Below are 15,135 nucleotides of genomic sequence, written 5' to 3'. Positions count from 1 at the left end.
AGCAAAAAAAAAGGAAAAAGAAAAAAGACAAACCCAAAAATAAAAAAGAAACCAGTTGTTTGTTAAACGTATACTTATGCAGTTCATTGTCCTTTTTGTGTGACTGTCTGTGTTTTATTACAATTTTACTCTCTTGATTTTATTGTCTGGCAAATGATACGAACGAAGGTGGTTTTGGTTTCTTCCATCATAGGGTAAAGAAACGTTTTGAAGGTCACCAGTAAATATTGGTTTGTGTATGAACTGCTTGCTGGCTTGACGCCCCCTAAACGCCATGAAAACAAACAAAAAAAGATGTGCAAAATTTTCAACGAAAATCCTTTTCTTTTTCTTGTGTTTGGTTGTTGCTTTTTGCTCAATTTTATTGCGCACATAAAATGTTTGTTTGTAAACAAAGACGAACAAGGATAGACGTCCTTGTTCAACAACAACACAAAAACGAAAATGCAAAAGATTGCTGCTGCTCCTGCAAACACATCCTTTTAAATATTTATAGAAATTGCTGGCGGTGTAGCTAAAAATGTCTGTAGTTTTTGGGTTGTGTTGCGTTTATTACCCAAAAATATCTTATTTGTATTATTTTCGTCTTGCTGCCCAAAAAATACCCCATACTGTTGAAATATTATTTGAATTTTTTACGCTGTTTTAAGTGGGAATGTATTAGGAGCTACGAGGAGTGCCTGCCAGTAATATTAAGAGTAGCAAAATTCAAGGAGTGCAAGATTTTATTACTAAAATGTCTCTGAAGAAAAGAACATTTAAATAAACATTTTTGCAGTTTATGCCAAAGGTCAAGGTCACATTTATATTTGCTGTAGATTTAAGGTTGGCCAGCAAAATAGCAACTAAACAGACAAAGAATTTCTTTATATTGAAAAATTATTGAGATATTTATAATATTAATAAGCTATTTTAGTATTTATCAAAGGTTTATGAAATTTGTTCATAAGAAATGTTTGATAAAATTAAAAATATGTTATGAATAAGCTAACTTGGGTCCATTCAAAACTGATACCCAAAAAAGTAAACAGCAGAATATTTATAATACGTCCGTTGTTTCCAAGGTGAACCATCAAAATTCTCTGATGAAGGAGTGGATGCGTCTTAGATTCATCCTTGATAGCCCATCTAAACACGATATGAATGGGGTTCCAAGGATACGTTCCCTTAAGTTTGTCAGAGCCGATGGGACAAAGTCTTCACCTCTTCTTCGTTACTACAGCTTCTACAGTAATCGTTGTACCGTAGGCCCAATCTTCTAGCATGTTTTCCAATTATACAGTGTCCTGTGATAGAGGAAACAATTAGCCTTGTTTGCTCACGACGGATTTCCATAAGTAGATTCGTCCTGCCGGCATCGTATACGGGCCAAGTCGACCTCGCGATAACGCAGATGGGTTTATTAGTCCACCTGTACAACCAGTAAATGGAACGATCGCCTCCTCATCCATCATATTTCCATCGATATCCTAGAAGGTCTCGCTATCTCATTTAGGCATACCCGGCATTCCTCGGTTAACCTAGATGCCATGAAGACACTATTCCGTTAAGCCTTGCTATCAGTAAATATACAGACAATTGGATGCCAAGTTTTATAGCAGTAATTTCCGCCTGAAAAGCAGTGCAAAACTTAGGTAGCCTGAAATAGGATTTTGTCTCATAATTCTCAATAAAAATATCTCCACCGTTCCTATTAACCCTTTTAGAGCCGTCAGTATATACCCTTATGACATCGTCAGGGGGATAGAGTCCGCGTTCCCTGTTCGGGATTATAATATGGAAATGCATGTCAAAAAATGGTTTTGCGATGCAGTAATCGACATTGCCATACGAATTCAGTATCTTAGAGTATCCAAGGTCTTTACCAGACCACGAAAAGCCAGCCTTCAGTGTCACAGCAGAATTGAGAGCCATTTTTATCACCATCAAATCAACTGGTAAATTGTTACCAGTTGATTTGACTCAGATTAAGGCCCTGAGATGGTGGAAGTGTTCTTCGGATGAACATGACTGTGATTTAGTAGTGTTAACGACGCCTTCAATTTTTTCACCAGATGCTATAAGTTTCGTGTTGAGAGACCTTGATCTTTCGAAAGAGAGAAAATTCAAGAAAATTCCCAGGTTTGAGTACGATGTAATATGAATATACAGGCCTGTCACAGAATTCCATTCCGATCGAAAGTGGAATTAATTCCGTAATTTGCTTCTTCACAAAAAGTAAAACGAACATTTCTTTCGGAATGAAACCAATTTCAATTTTCAAAGTGGAATTGATATTTGTTTGTATTTATTTGATTTTCTTAAAACTTTAATCAATTTCTGTACCAAAAACTTCACTTTTTTTTAATATAAAAAAAGCCTGTCAAATTGAAATATGAAATACAGAATTATTTAATATTTTTTGAATTAACAAATTACACGGAATCTGAAGAATCTAAAACAAAATCGATCGGAATAAAAACTACGGAATTGAAACCATTCCGAACGAAATGTGTGACAGGCCTGATAAAAGTAGACACAGTCATTTAGACAAGTTTCCTGAAAATCTTGAATCATATAGCGAAGAACAAGGACAACGTTTTCATCAAGATTTAAAAGTATTAGAAGATATATAGCTGGGATAAACATATGATGGCAGAAAAAGGAGCTTCTAACCTGTAAAATAATTGAATAAAATATTGTAAAATCGTTTTTTTGCTTTAAAAAATAAATATACAGTTAGAAACAGCGTATCGAATATAGTTTTAGTTTTTTTCGGCATTAACATCTTTGTAGAACTGCATTATTTTTATTAATTTAGTTTTTTTAATTGATTTTTATTTTCCTTTTCTTCCAGATGCATCTCACCAGCTTTATATCTATTAATCTCACCCTACGTGAATCAGTGTATAACTAAATTATAAACAATTTTGTGAATATCCTTTCAAGTTTTATTAAAATATAAGAATCATTGCATTTATTTTAAAAAATTATATAAAAGTCTGTTTATTATAAAAAAAAAGAATGTACTTAATTTAAAAAATAAAAAATGTTTGCAAATTATTTAAAAAAGTGTTTGTGTAAATTTAATAATAATTTAATATGATGAATAAAATCTCAAAATATTTTATAAAATCATTAAAAAAAAATGTGAAATCAATTAAATATTTAATGTAAAATTAAAAAATAAATTATCCCTCAAATAAAGTTGAATTTAAAAATATTGTTTATAGTAAATTTAACAAAAATCTTGATTAAAATGTATTTTAAAAATTCTGTATGAATCTCTACTTCTTAAAACTCTCCAATGGCTGCTTTAAACTCCTTCCAACTATCCGGCACAGAGCAACTAAACTACTATTTAAATGGTAAGTTATTATTGCATTTCATTAAAAAATATAAAAACTATATTTTATTTAATTTAAAGCTTAGGTTTTGGGGACCAACAGATTTATCTGCCTTGAATACTGCCAAAAATTAACAATGTAAATGTTTGGCAACAAGTTTTCTCGAATGTCGAATATGTTTTTTATTATCAGAACTGTGAATTATTTAAAAAAACCTTCGGCATGACGGAACATTGGCTAAAATTGAGATTTTAAATTTTAAAAAAGGTTAGAAAAATATTTGTCAACAACATTAAATTGTTAAAAATACGTGTAAAGTAGTGAATCACGACGTCCAACAAATTTTAACCAGAAAGAACTAAAAAACCAACCATCAAAAAGATGGGGGTATATTGATTTTGTCATTCCGTTTGTAACACATCGAAATATTCATCGCAGACTCACAAAAGTATATATAGTCTGGGTCGTTATGAAATCCTAAGACGATCTAGCTATGTCCCTCCGTATGTTGAAAATACACTCTTGTTTGGTATTTAAAATGAGCAATATCGGTCCATGATTTCACCTAGCCCCCTTACAAATGTCGAAATACGGTTTGAGCAGTCACACAAATTTGTTTTAAATACTTTGAAATTATTCTGTAAAACCAACTTTTAAGTCGAATAATTTTGTAAGATCTGGTCATATAGGTCAATATTTTGAATTTTTCTTAATCCAGCAAAAGAAATCGTTAAGAAATAAAAACTGTTTACGTTATCAAATTTTTGGCCTGTTGTACTACTTAATGATCGTCACAATATTTAGAAAAACTTAAATCTCCAGCCAAAGGTTGGAACAAATAATTTCCTATTTAAATTTTCAAAATCAAATTAAATTATATCACTTTAAAATTCCATTAATGCATTCATCAGCAATTTATTCGTGGTTTTAATTCCTTAGTACTTCAAACATATTGAATTCATTCCTTTGAGAATACATTCCGTACAGAATTCATTCCTTATGGAATTATTCATGTTTTCTGCAATTGAAATCCATAACAAAATAGCTTGATCAAATTTATTGAATGATTAAATTTTTCTTCAATTCATATCTATTACAAAAAATTCTTTTGAAATTAATTTTGTAACCGAAGTAAAGCAAAACAAAACTGAATGAAGAAATAATATTGTTACGTTTTAACCTTTTGAAAATGTTGTTTTATTTCCTTTAAATAAACCGGATACTTTTGATTGCAAATAAAAGCCGTTTAGTAGTTTAAAAATTGTAACAACTCTTTATTTATTTAAAAATGTACAACAACAGAATTAAATAGTCACTCAATGTTTTTATACACGTTTGCAAATTCGCAGAAATACGCAGAAATAAATACAATTTATAATGTACACGAATTTACTTGAAGAACACAACACACTTTAAGGCACTCAGTTGATGTTTATTCGAAAAACGTCTCTGATAAACACGACTGCAACCTCTGCCACTATTTATAACACTGCCATCTGCACTCTAGATTGCACTTTAACTGTCAAAGTTCGAATATTCTAGATCCATGATAGGCATTCATATTGTTCAGGTTACGATGATTTTCGTCAAACAACCCGAATGTGAACAAAAGAGCGTAAAAATACACACAATTCATTCAGTTTCTAGATGTTGTTGTGGATATTATATTTTTTACCCAAAAGAGCACACAAATTAAATGCCTCTTTTTGCCTACCAATGTTAATACTTACGCCATCTGTGGTGTACTTTCTACAATGTTCTTTAACTGAATATTCGAATTCAAACAGCGTTGCCAACTTACGATCAATGGTCAACTGAAAGCTTTTATTTAATAATGTCCACAGATATGTTACAGTTTGCTATTACAGCACTGTTATTTGAAAGCATTATGTTACTTTTAAATCAGCCCTTAAAATCGTTATATTTGAATTCAAGTACAATTTCGTAACAATATTTTAATTCAATTAGGATTAGATATGAATTATCAAATGTTGAATGAATTCTGTTATAAATTAATTCCAATATGAATGAATTCTACTCAAATTAAAGGCCTTGAACGCAGGCTTTAGGGAATGAATTGTTGATATTTTTTTTAAATCTGAAGATTTTAGTGAATTAAACTCAAATTTAGTTCAATAAATAATTCAAACATTTTCTGAACGAAAGACTATTTACTTATTGATGACCTTCCGACCGTATATACGTATATTGCTTGAAATAGGTATTCCGAAACCCCCAGACAACTCATGGACATACATGTCGGTCCATTAAAGGCTGAAAGTTTAATAAACAGTTTAAAAATATCGAACAAAATAGGACGGAATATTGATTTAACTTAGTAATTGTGAAGAGAATATTGAAAAATTCAGGGAAATCGTGTCAATTGGGATGATTTTGATCCAAAAATAACCGTAAACAGGTGGAAGAAAAATATAAAAAACAATTGTCAACACAAATATATTTCGAATTAAAAAAGAATTTATTTTGACCTATTAATATTTTCCAGCGTAAAAAAATATTTTTTTTTTACAAATACTGGTATTTTATATAAGAATGTGGAGCACTAGTTTTATATAGAAATATATTATTGCCACTTCTAATAACTCCTTTCATTGTCGGTTAAACCAGTTTAATCCAATCGGGTAACCGAAATAAAGGTTTCCTAAAAATATGCAATTTTTGGTTAGCAGACCAACCCCTTTACTAAAATATAAACACTGCAACAAAATATTGTTTAAAATAAAAAGTACCTTTCATCAATTAAAAAAAAAAAAAAAAAAAAAAAAAAAAAACACTATTCTGCTGGGTTTCTAATTTCGAAAGTACCAAAATAAACAATCACAAACCACACATGCAAAAAATAGATGGGCAAACAGAACAAAAATAAAATTGTGCAAAATAAAAAAAAACAAAAATAAACCTTAACCTACAACACATGAAACTTAATTAACGTCAAAAAATATTATAGACTCTAGAGTAGAAGCAACAACAACAACAAACAAAAAAATACAAAGAAACATGAAAATTAAAATGACGTAGACGTCGTCGTCGCAACCAGACGTGCAAATTTCGTCTATACTATAGAACAGAATGCAATGTCTAATTATATTGGGATTCTGATATAGGGTTCGCGATACAGTTTTTTATTATTATTTATGATGGATGGAAAATTTGGGGGGAAATGAAAATAAAGAAGAAATGTTACATTTAAAGATAGTTAGATTCAATAAAATGTATATAAAATATCAAGATCACTACGGGGCCTTCTAATTTTTGTTGGATATAGACGAAATTTGTAATGATATTTAAACAATATTGAAATAGTGCTATAAGCAAATAAAACTTAGTCCTACAAATCCGGCTGAAACGGGAATTATAAACCCATTTCATTACCTTCAGAGCATTTTCTGTAGAAAACATTATTTTTTGGCCCCAGACGTTGTCCAGTTTTGCCAATTTCCTGCATGGCAAACCCTACTCTCTATATGATGATACACTTTGTTCATCTGTCTGTATAGCAGTAAATAAATTTTACAATAACCAAAAAAAGAAACCAAACAACAACCAAGGAAAAAAAAGTAAACAATTATTATTTATCTTTCAGAAAATTGTGTGTGTTTGCGAAACTACATACATACCTACATAGATGTGAGTATGAGTAAAATTTTTGCACTGCAGTACCATTAATTTATTTAACAAGATGTTATAACGTAATTAGTAGACCTTAGTCTCACACTCATTCAGACACCCACTCACCATACAACCAATTCATGCAGCCACTCATACATTCACTCGACTGTAACTTCGTAGTCAGTATTCAGCACATCATCAGTTGTTGTTGTTTTTGTTGGTTTTCTATGTCCTTTTCACTCAACATTTTTGTTAAACATTTATTTAACAAATATTTTGTTACTCGCAAATTAGATTGAAATAAAAATTATTATTATTATTATTATTTTTAATATTTGTTTAAATTTGCACAATAGAATTTCATATTTTTTTGTGATCTTATCAATGAATTTTGTACCCTACAATCTTAAATGTCATGTTGAAATGTTGTTGTCACTTTATCAATTTCAAATTGAAAAGGCAAATTTCCTGGAGGGTAGAGGAAGCTGTTCGAACCTGTTTGGTTTAAAATTAATCACATAATTGAATTCATTGATAATATTTTTGCCAATTCTCATGTTTAAGAAGTAAGAGTGCTTTATTCGTCTGTGTAGTTTGGGTTTTCTATGGAGGCTTGAATCATTTATGGTACGAACTGTACAGAATTTAATACAGCGATTAATTGCTTACAACTTTAAATGACTTATGTTGAAATTTATGTTAATTTCATTATATATTATATAGGGTCCATTATGAACCGATCCTCACAAAAGTTGTAGAAAGATTTAGGTTCATATATAACTTGTTTGTGTCCAATTTCATCACGATATTATAAGACAATTATGAATGTTCAAGTGATTTTCTAAGGGGGACCTTGTATGAGGACTAGGAACAAATATTGGCTGATTTCAAGATACTTAGAACCAAAATTGTATCAGGTTTGCCGCATAGTCAACATAATTATTACTGCTCAAACAGTTTTCCGGGAAATTTTGGGGCTAGATGACATCATGAAGCTATATTGCCCATTTTCAATACCAAAGAAACCTTACCATTAGAGAGTATTTGTGGAAAATGTCAGCCAGCTATCTCCTTACATTTTCTTTCAACAGACGTACGGACTTAGCTAGATCGTCTTAGAATTTAATGACAACCCAGAATACATATACTTTTTTGGGTCTACGATAAACGGAATGACAAAATCATGATGGTGGGTATAAAACCCATTATTCTACAAGACGGTTCATGTACACACAGTTACTCAAGTATACATACGATCGACTTTTTGGGCCTTTTTTTAAAAGTCTATATATTTAAAAATACAAGGCCTGACTCAATCATTCATTCACTCACTCACACATTCACTGACTCATCAGTCATGAGTGAGTGAGTTAATGAATGAATGAGACAGGCCTTGTATTTTTGAATATATTGATTTTTAAAAAAAGTCCCAAAAAGTAAATCGTACGTATACTTTAGTAACTGTGTGTATATACAAATGGTCGCCATGTCCAAACTAATCTCCCAAGTTCGCTTCGCAGGTGTATTATTAAGTGATACTACAATACCAAGGTTAGGTTGTAAAGCAACGAATTGATACCCTAAAACTATTATATGCCGGTCCTCCAATCAAGACCTTAACATGCCCATGTCTGCAGGATCGGTACCGGACGAATCTATCAGCCCTCGATAGATCTGTTAGTTCGTAGAGGAATGGACTTCCCAATGTCTCAGTCCTAGTCCCCGTTAGAGCGCGCAAAGACAGGCAGCTAAACCACAGTCGCCACCTCGTTCTCATCAGGAGAACATCTGCAGAAATCTTTAGAAGCACGACTAAATCCATCACTTATCAAACAGTGTCCCTTCAACACGGCTACCAAAACTCTTAGCCGATTCCTTGAGAGCTCCATTAGTGACGCCAACTTTTGGCAGGCCATGTAAATTTAAATATCAAGCATATATTTAGTTAATGTAGACCAGCTGCTCTGAGCTGATTCATTGAAATTTCGATTTGAACGATAGTCGATTTCCTCCTCTTGCAGTCGAGAGCCAGGTTTGACTAGTTCATCCCAGATATTATTGCCACGTATATCAATATGTCACATGGTTCAAATGTCTCGTCATATCGTTAAGAGATGCCTGGCATTTATATACAAATATAGACATCGTATAGATACCAGAGAGATTTAATTGTAAGTTTACAAATCCGGATATTCTTACCGCCTATTCTGTAGCTACCTCATCCAGTGTACTGCCCTCTTGACGCCCGAAATCTGAGCCTGGATATCACTGCAAACGGGGGATATAAATTACATCACTCACCACAGCAGAAGATTTTGGAACTATGTATCTGTATAGATCTCGAACATGTCCCATATTAAAAGTGATCCGCTAGTCATCGAAACAGAAAAACGTCTGTCAATGGATTAGAAGGGATTGGGTGTGCAATAGTCAATATTCGCAGGAATCCCCGAATATTCGCATGACTGATATTCCCAGACTTCAATTCCCCCACAAACTGAGCCGGACAGCCAAATTCAGGGCCATAGAAGATAAAGCGCGCTTAGTGACATACACCAAGCAAGTGCACCATACAATAGTATGGGCTTAATCACCATGTCGTTTCTTGTATTGACATCTCAGGTCCTCCCTGTGGTCCTTCTGCATTGTATAAATGGCATTTGCTACCTTTTATGCCCTCGCTTGGTTATTCAAATTCCAGGACAGTTTATGATTGCTGACAAAAGCTAAGTGCTCTTTGTGAAGTTTGATAACTACATCCATCTCCTTACAAACGTCTTCTTACAGGAGTAGAAGGCACTTAAGGTCTTTCGTATTGAATTATCGGTATTTCGTTTCCACGAGATCTTGAACTCCGAAATTACTTAAGTGTAACACCATACAACTGGGGTGGTATAATTTTTGGAATATTATATCTACTGGTAAATTGTTTCTATTCGGAATTCGGCGGATTGAACTCCGGATCGTTCTATTTTGGAAATGATAGCATCATTAAGAGCTGATTCCATGAGTTCATTTAATGTTGGAGTTTGGCTTGGACTAAGTTGATTTCGAAGGCATAGGTTGATTGGTGCTTATTGGCATATACCTGTAACTTCAGAAAAGCACACACGAAAAAGTCTTGCATTATGATTGCCATCCACTAGCGAACACTCATTTTCATAGTTAAGTTTTATCATTTGGAAAAACGGCTCAATCGTATAACTTGACATGGTGATTTGGTATCAGTGACTTAATAAGAAACACATTTGAATGATTCCCATGATACTTCGTTGAGATTTGGACAAAATCCCTTTAAGAAATCAATGCAATTGGACTTGGTGACTTTTTTATTCTGGAATCCAAAAATGTAACAAAAGTTCTAAACCTGTATTATTTCTTAGATAATTTAAGCCCCCTCAAGAAAATTTTAATAAAAATATTAAAATGCTTTCTTATTCCAATAACTATCCTTACCGACTGTAGTCCTCCCAGCTAGGCTATTTTTGTATGCCTGTAAATATTTACATTGGTGTAGTTTTCTAATTACATTGTAAAGTAAAACATTGTGTGTGAACGTAAAAATAAATAATTGTAAACAATGCGAACATGCCAGATGCACTCACTACTCATTCATTCACTCATTCACTTGTCTTGTTGTATTTATTAAGAACAAGGTTGCCATATTTACAAAAAAAAAACAAAAACTTATTGCTAAAATAGTAAACAAGCCTTCAATAATTCTAATAGAATTACAAAACTACAACAAGGTTTATGCAGTTTTTTTTTTTGTTTTTGTAGTATTTCAATATTAATTGAAATTGACAAAGTTTTTTTTTTGGCGCAAGAAAATAACTAAATTTTTATTTATATTTACAATTCTTAATTTTAAATTCCAGTAGAAGAATTTTAAATAATTTTTTGTTTAGACAACACAAATTATTTGCTATTCCGCATTGCAAATACATATTTTGTGTTGTGTTTATTTGTTATCCTCCCTCTCGACTGTCTGTCTGCCTGTAAATAGTTTTTTGCATGTCATTTGTTTTAATTTTTGCCGTTGTTGTTGTTGATTTCTCTTCTACTTCTTCCAGAGTTTTGTTTACATTTTATTGTTGCTGTTTTTTGTGTTTTGTTTTTACAAAACAAATTATTTATTATTTATAGTACTTATGCAACACTTACGGTTGTTTCTCCCTCCTTTTTGTCTTCTTATTGAATATTTGCAGTGTTCACTCTAACAACGAACTGAACAGCGAATTTATATTCCCAAATCAAACCCACGATTTGGGAATATTCATTTTGTTAAAGTTAGAACTGGATGCTACAGTCAAACTAATGTAGTAGAAAAAATCCTTAAATTTTTCCAAAGAAAACGTCATTATATTCTTTAAAAAAGGTGCCTCTTTTTTGAAAAATAAATTATATTCTAGATCGATCACATTTAATATTTTCGAAATAAGGAAAATTATTTTAAAATTGCATAATTGTTGATTGGAAATTTAAATTAAATTCAAATAGATATTCGCAAAATATTGCCGTATTCCAAAAATGTTTACGGCAATGACAGAACATTATAGTCAAAAAATACAATTTTGCAGAAAAATGGGCAGAAAAAGTGCAATATTTTTCTCCAGAAAACAGAATTTATAAATCTAAATGATGATTGTAATTACAAATTTTAGTTAAAACAACTAAATTACTCAATTGATATTATCTTTGTAAACAAAATCTCAATTGAAAATCTGCAATAACTAACAGGACACACCAAATTCCCTTAAATTGTGACATTTTCGAAATCCTAGAATGTTGCAATGTTTTGTAATTTTGGGTCAGTGTAAATGCTTTTTAAGTAATTTTTGTTATTGTTTTGTTTGCTATTTTATTTGTTTTATAGTATGTACTCTTTTCTTTTTTTTTTGCAGTTGATAGCAATTTGTTGTTTTTTATGTTTTTGTTTTATTTGCTTTTTAAATTAAGTTATTAACAACAAATTGTACATGTACATTGCAACTTTTAAACTTTTTTATTTGTTTACTTTTTATATTTGTTGAATTTCAAAGCTGAAGTTTTCTGTTTTTTTTTTGTTTGTTTGTTTAAAAAAGTCATTAACAATTAAAAAAACAGATTAAGTCATTCTATTTGTTAGATATTTAGTCACTTATAAATTCATTTGTGCATTGTCGTTGTGCTAAATCTAAAGTTCGAACTTCTTCGTTTAGATAGCTGGAAAAAGGTATAGGGTAATACGAGAGAAATCGGTAGGCCAAGTTTATTTGAGAAAATTCCCGCGTCAATGCTCGTCAGTGAAGAGTCTGATCGTGTAGCGTAGTTTGTAGCCCAATCATCCCATGTCGGTATGCTGTTCCTAAAAACCCTATCAAAGGTCGGTATAGGTATCATAAAATGGAGATAGAACAGTCGTGTACGTCTGACTTTTAGTCTCGACTTACCAATAAAATATTTAATGTATATATTGGTCTGTTTCCACATTGGTTTGAGGGGTGCAACTCATCAAGTCAATAATATCAAGACAGTCTACTTTCTATACCTTATACAGAATGGAGAGGCGTATTTTATTGTATATCGCTCTCCAATAAAGATCATATGTCAGATTAGGTCTTATGATCACCCTGTACATCCAGTATAAACTATAAGGTTAGAGACCCCATCACTTTCCAATTGTTTTTCTACTAGTAAATTCCACTAATTTAGAGTTCTAAATTACGACATGGTGTTTGGCTTCTCTTGAAAATTCCACAATGGTACCACCCCACCTTGGTGGTCTTAGATTGGTGATTTTTATATCTTCTGGTAAAAAGTAATAATTCGTTCTTCGCTCGGTTGACTCCCAGACCATTTTTATTGACGCATGTTTTTAGTACGATTTGAGAACATTTTCAGCACAACATAATCATATGCTGAGAGGAAAGTCACAACTTTCCTTTGGTCAGTTAGGTTTCCGACTATTAAGAATGTATTCATATTGTTTAAAGCCTTTTAACCTTCCTTTTCAATGCGTATTGTGTCATTCTGAAATTGCCTGGATCGAGGATGAAATTGTTCTATAATCGTAACACAATATCATCAGCACATGCGATTAACTTGTTATTCAGATTTTATTAAAACAAATTTCACAAATGTTTAGATATAACTACTCCTTGTTGTGTGCCACTAGTCACAACTTTCCTTGTTCCACTCCTTCAGCATATTCTCCGCCCACTTCGTTATTCTTTGGTATACCCTCGGGTCAGTTAGGTTTCCGATGTTTCGATGTTGTTTAAAACCTTCCTTTTCAATGTGCGTTATGCTCTGCTGAAGTTAACTGGATCAAGAATGTTTCTGACATAGGCATCAATTAGTCTTTCCAGTATTTTAGTCCTTTGTGGTATTGTGGATTATCAGCAATTATAGATGTATGGACTTAACGTATTAATCTGCACCACCCTCATTCTAATGGAATGTCTCGCTGCGTTTCTTTAAGTGCAAAATCCGTCGAAGCGGAGGGATTCTGTAGTAGTTTTGATCCAGATATCTTTACCATTTCCCTTGTCCCTCGTACTGTTATTCTGATGCTTAATAAGTGTTAGGTTGACTTCATCCTCCTAGATAAAAAGCTACCCTTCACATTAATTTAATATTACAAAAGCAAAATACACAAACTAGGACAAGTTCTTAAAGAGGACTTCATGTTAATTAAGGTTTTATCGGCGATACTCCTTTACCAAACTAGTTGGATATTTGAATCTATACCGACAGTCAGACACCCATGAATTCTCTTGATGTCTCTGGGTATCCATGACATCTAATCTGACTTGGGTATGCTGGGCTTCTGAAATGTTTTCAGCGGTTTTACTATATTAGATATCAGAACACCTTGTTTCAAGTACATTGTAGGGGTTTGGTTTCACTAATAGTATAGAAGATTGTTTAGATTGGTGTTATGCTCTCGTCTTCCAAACTTGTACGCAAACAAGATGACAGCACATGTGTGGTGCAATTGGTCTTGTGACCTGTTAATAACTAGTTTTAACTGGATGTATTCTATGAGATTCAATATTCCTTTTAATGACTTTTGTAGATGTTATGTGGAAGGAGAAGACAGCCCTAGTTGATCGATAATTTGTGTTGTTAGGTGACTTATTTTTTCAAGAACGGACGATCTTTTGGAAATGGAAGTCAGATGCCTTCATCGTTATGATTTGGTTAAGGATTTAAAATTATAGAATGGAAAGCTGATCTTATTTTTGATTTCATCTAATACTCTGCACAAAACAGGTGGATCAATGAACCTTTCTGTGCTACCAGCAGGACGAATCTACTTATAGAATTTCGTCGTGAGCAAATAAGGCTAATTGTCTCCTTTATTAAAGGACACTGTATAATAGGGACACATGCTAGAAGACTGGGCTTACGGTACAACGACTACTGTAGAAACTGTCATAATGAAGAAGAGGAGGAGATTGTATCTAACTTTTTCTGCCAATGCCCTGCTCTAACAAATCAGAGGGAACGCATCCTTGGAATCCCATTCCTATCATGCTTCCATGCGCTATCAAGTATGAATCTTAAAGAAATCTACTCCTTCAACAGGGAATCTGGTTTTTTTAACACGGAGATAACTGAAGAATTATAAGTACCCTGCTGGGTATCACAATGGGATCACTTTTGAATGGAGCTGCTTGACGAGTGGCTGCCCATGGAACCTAACCTAACACCTTGTTTTGAACCATGAGGACCAGCCTCAATTATGCTGTGTGTGCTATCCAGTGCATCTCGTCCCTACATATCTTGGTAATAGATGAGGCTTATAGAAGTGCTTCCGGAACAACAGTCCGAGGTAAAATAAGGTGACCTGGTTGGGAACATAAGAATTCCACAGATTTTTTAGAACGTATGTTTCGTATGTTAGAATGTATGTTACTGACTTGGGTATTGAACGGGAATTTTTGAGTCCTTATACATGAAATGGATCAGTGATCAAATCAGGCTTGACAGCATCCAAATGCCAACCAAATGTTGTTCTAAACTGATCAATAGTGACACTGCTATCGGTATTGGTAGGCCTAACGTTCAAAAATGTGCTACTCATCTAGGCTACTGAGTGTTTGAGAATGAGATGGAGGTTCATTAGGATTCTTGTGATGTCGGACCATTTCTTCTTATGAGGTTGATGGGGTGTCGTCATGAACTGTGTTAC

At 32.7% G+C, this 15,135-nt stretch overlaps 1 protein-coding gene across 1 annotated transcript in view; it reads left to right on the top strand.

Annotated features, from left to right (window-relative positions):
- The first annotated feature begins 3,203 nt into the window (after positions 1-3,203).
- Myc overlaps positions 3,204-15,135 on the top strand; it is a 60,116-nt gene continuing 48,184 nt past the window's right edge. Inside the window, exon 1 of the mRNA XM_065506639.1 lies at positions 3,204-3,347. The gene's annotated coding sequence lies outside the window, so the exon portion shown is untranslated. The remainder of the gene's footprint in view (positions 3,348-15,135) is intronic.

The sequence above is a fragment of the Calliphora vicina genome, chromosome 4, assembly GCF_958450345.1.
Source record: "Calliphora vicina chromosome 4, idCalVici1.1, whole genome shotgun sequence".
NCBI classification, from domain to species: Eukaryota; Metazoa; Arthropoda; class Insecta; order Diptera; family Calliphoridae; genus Calliphora; species Calliphora vicina.
The sequence above is the reverse complement of the archived record's forward strand: the minus strand, read 5'-3'. Positions and strand labels throughout refer to the sequence as shown.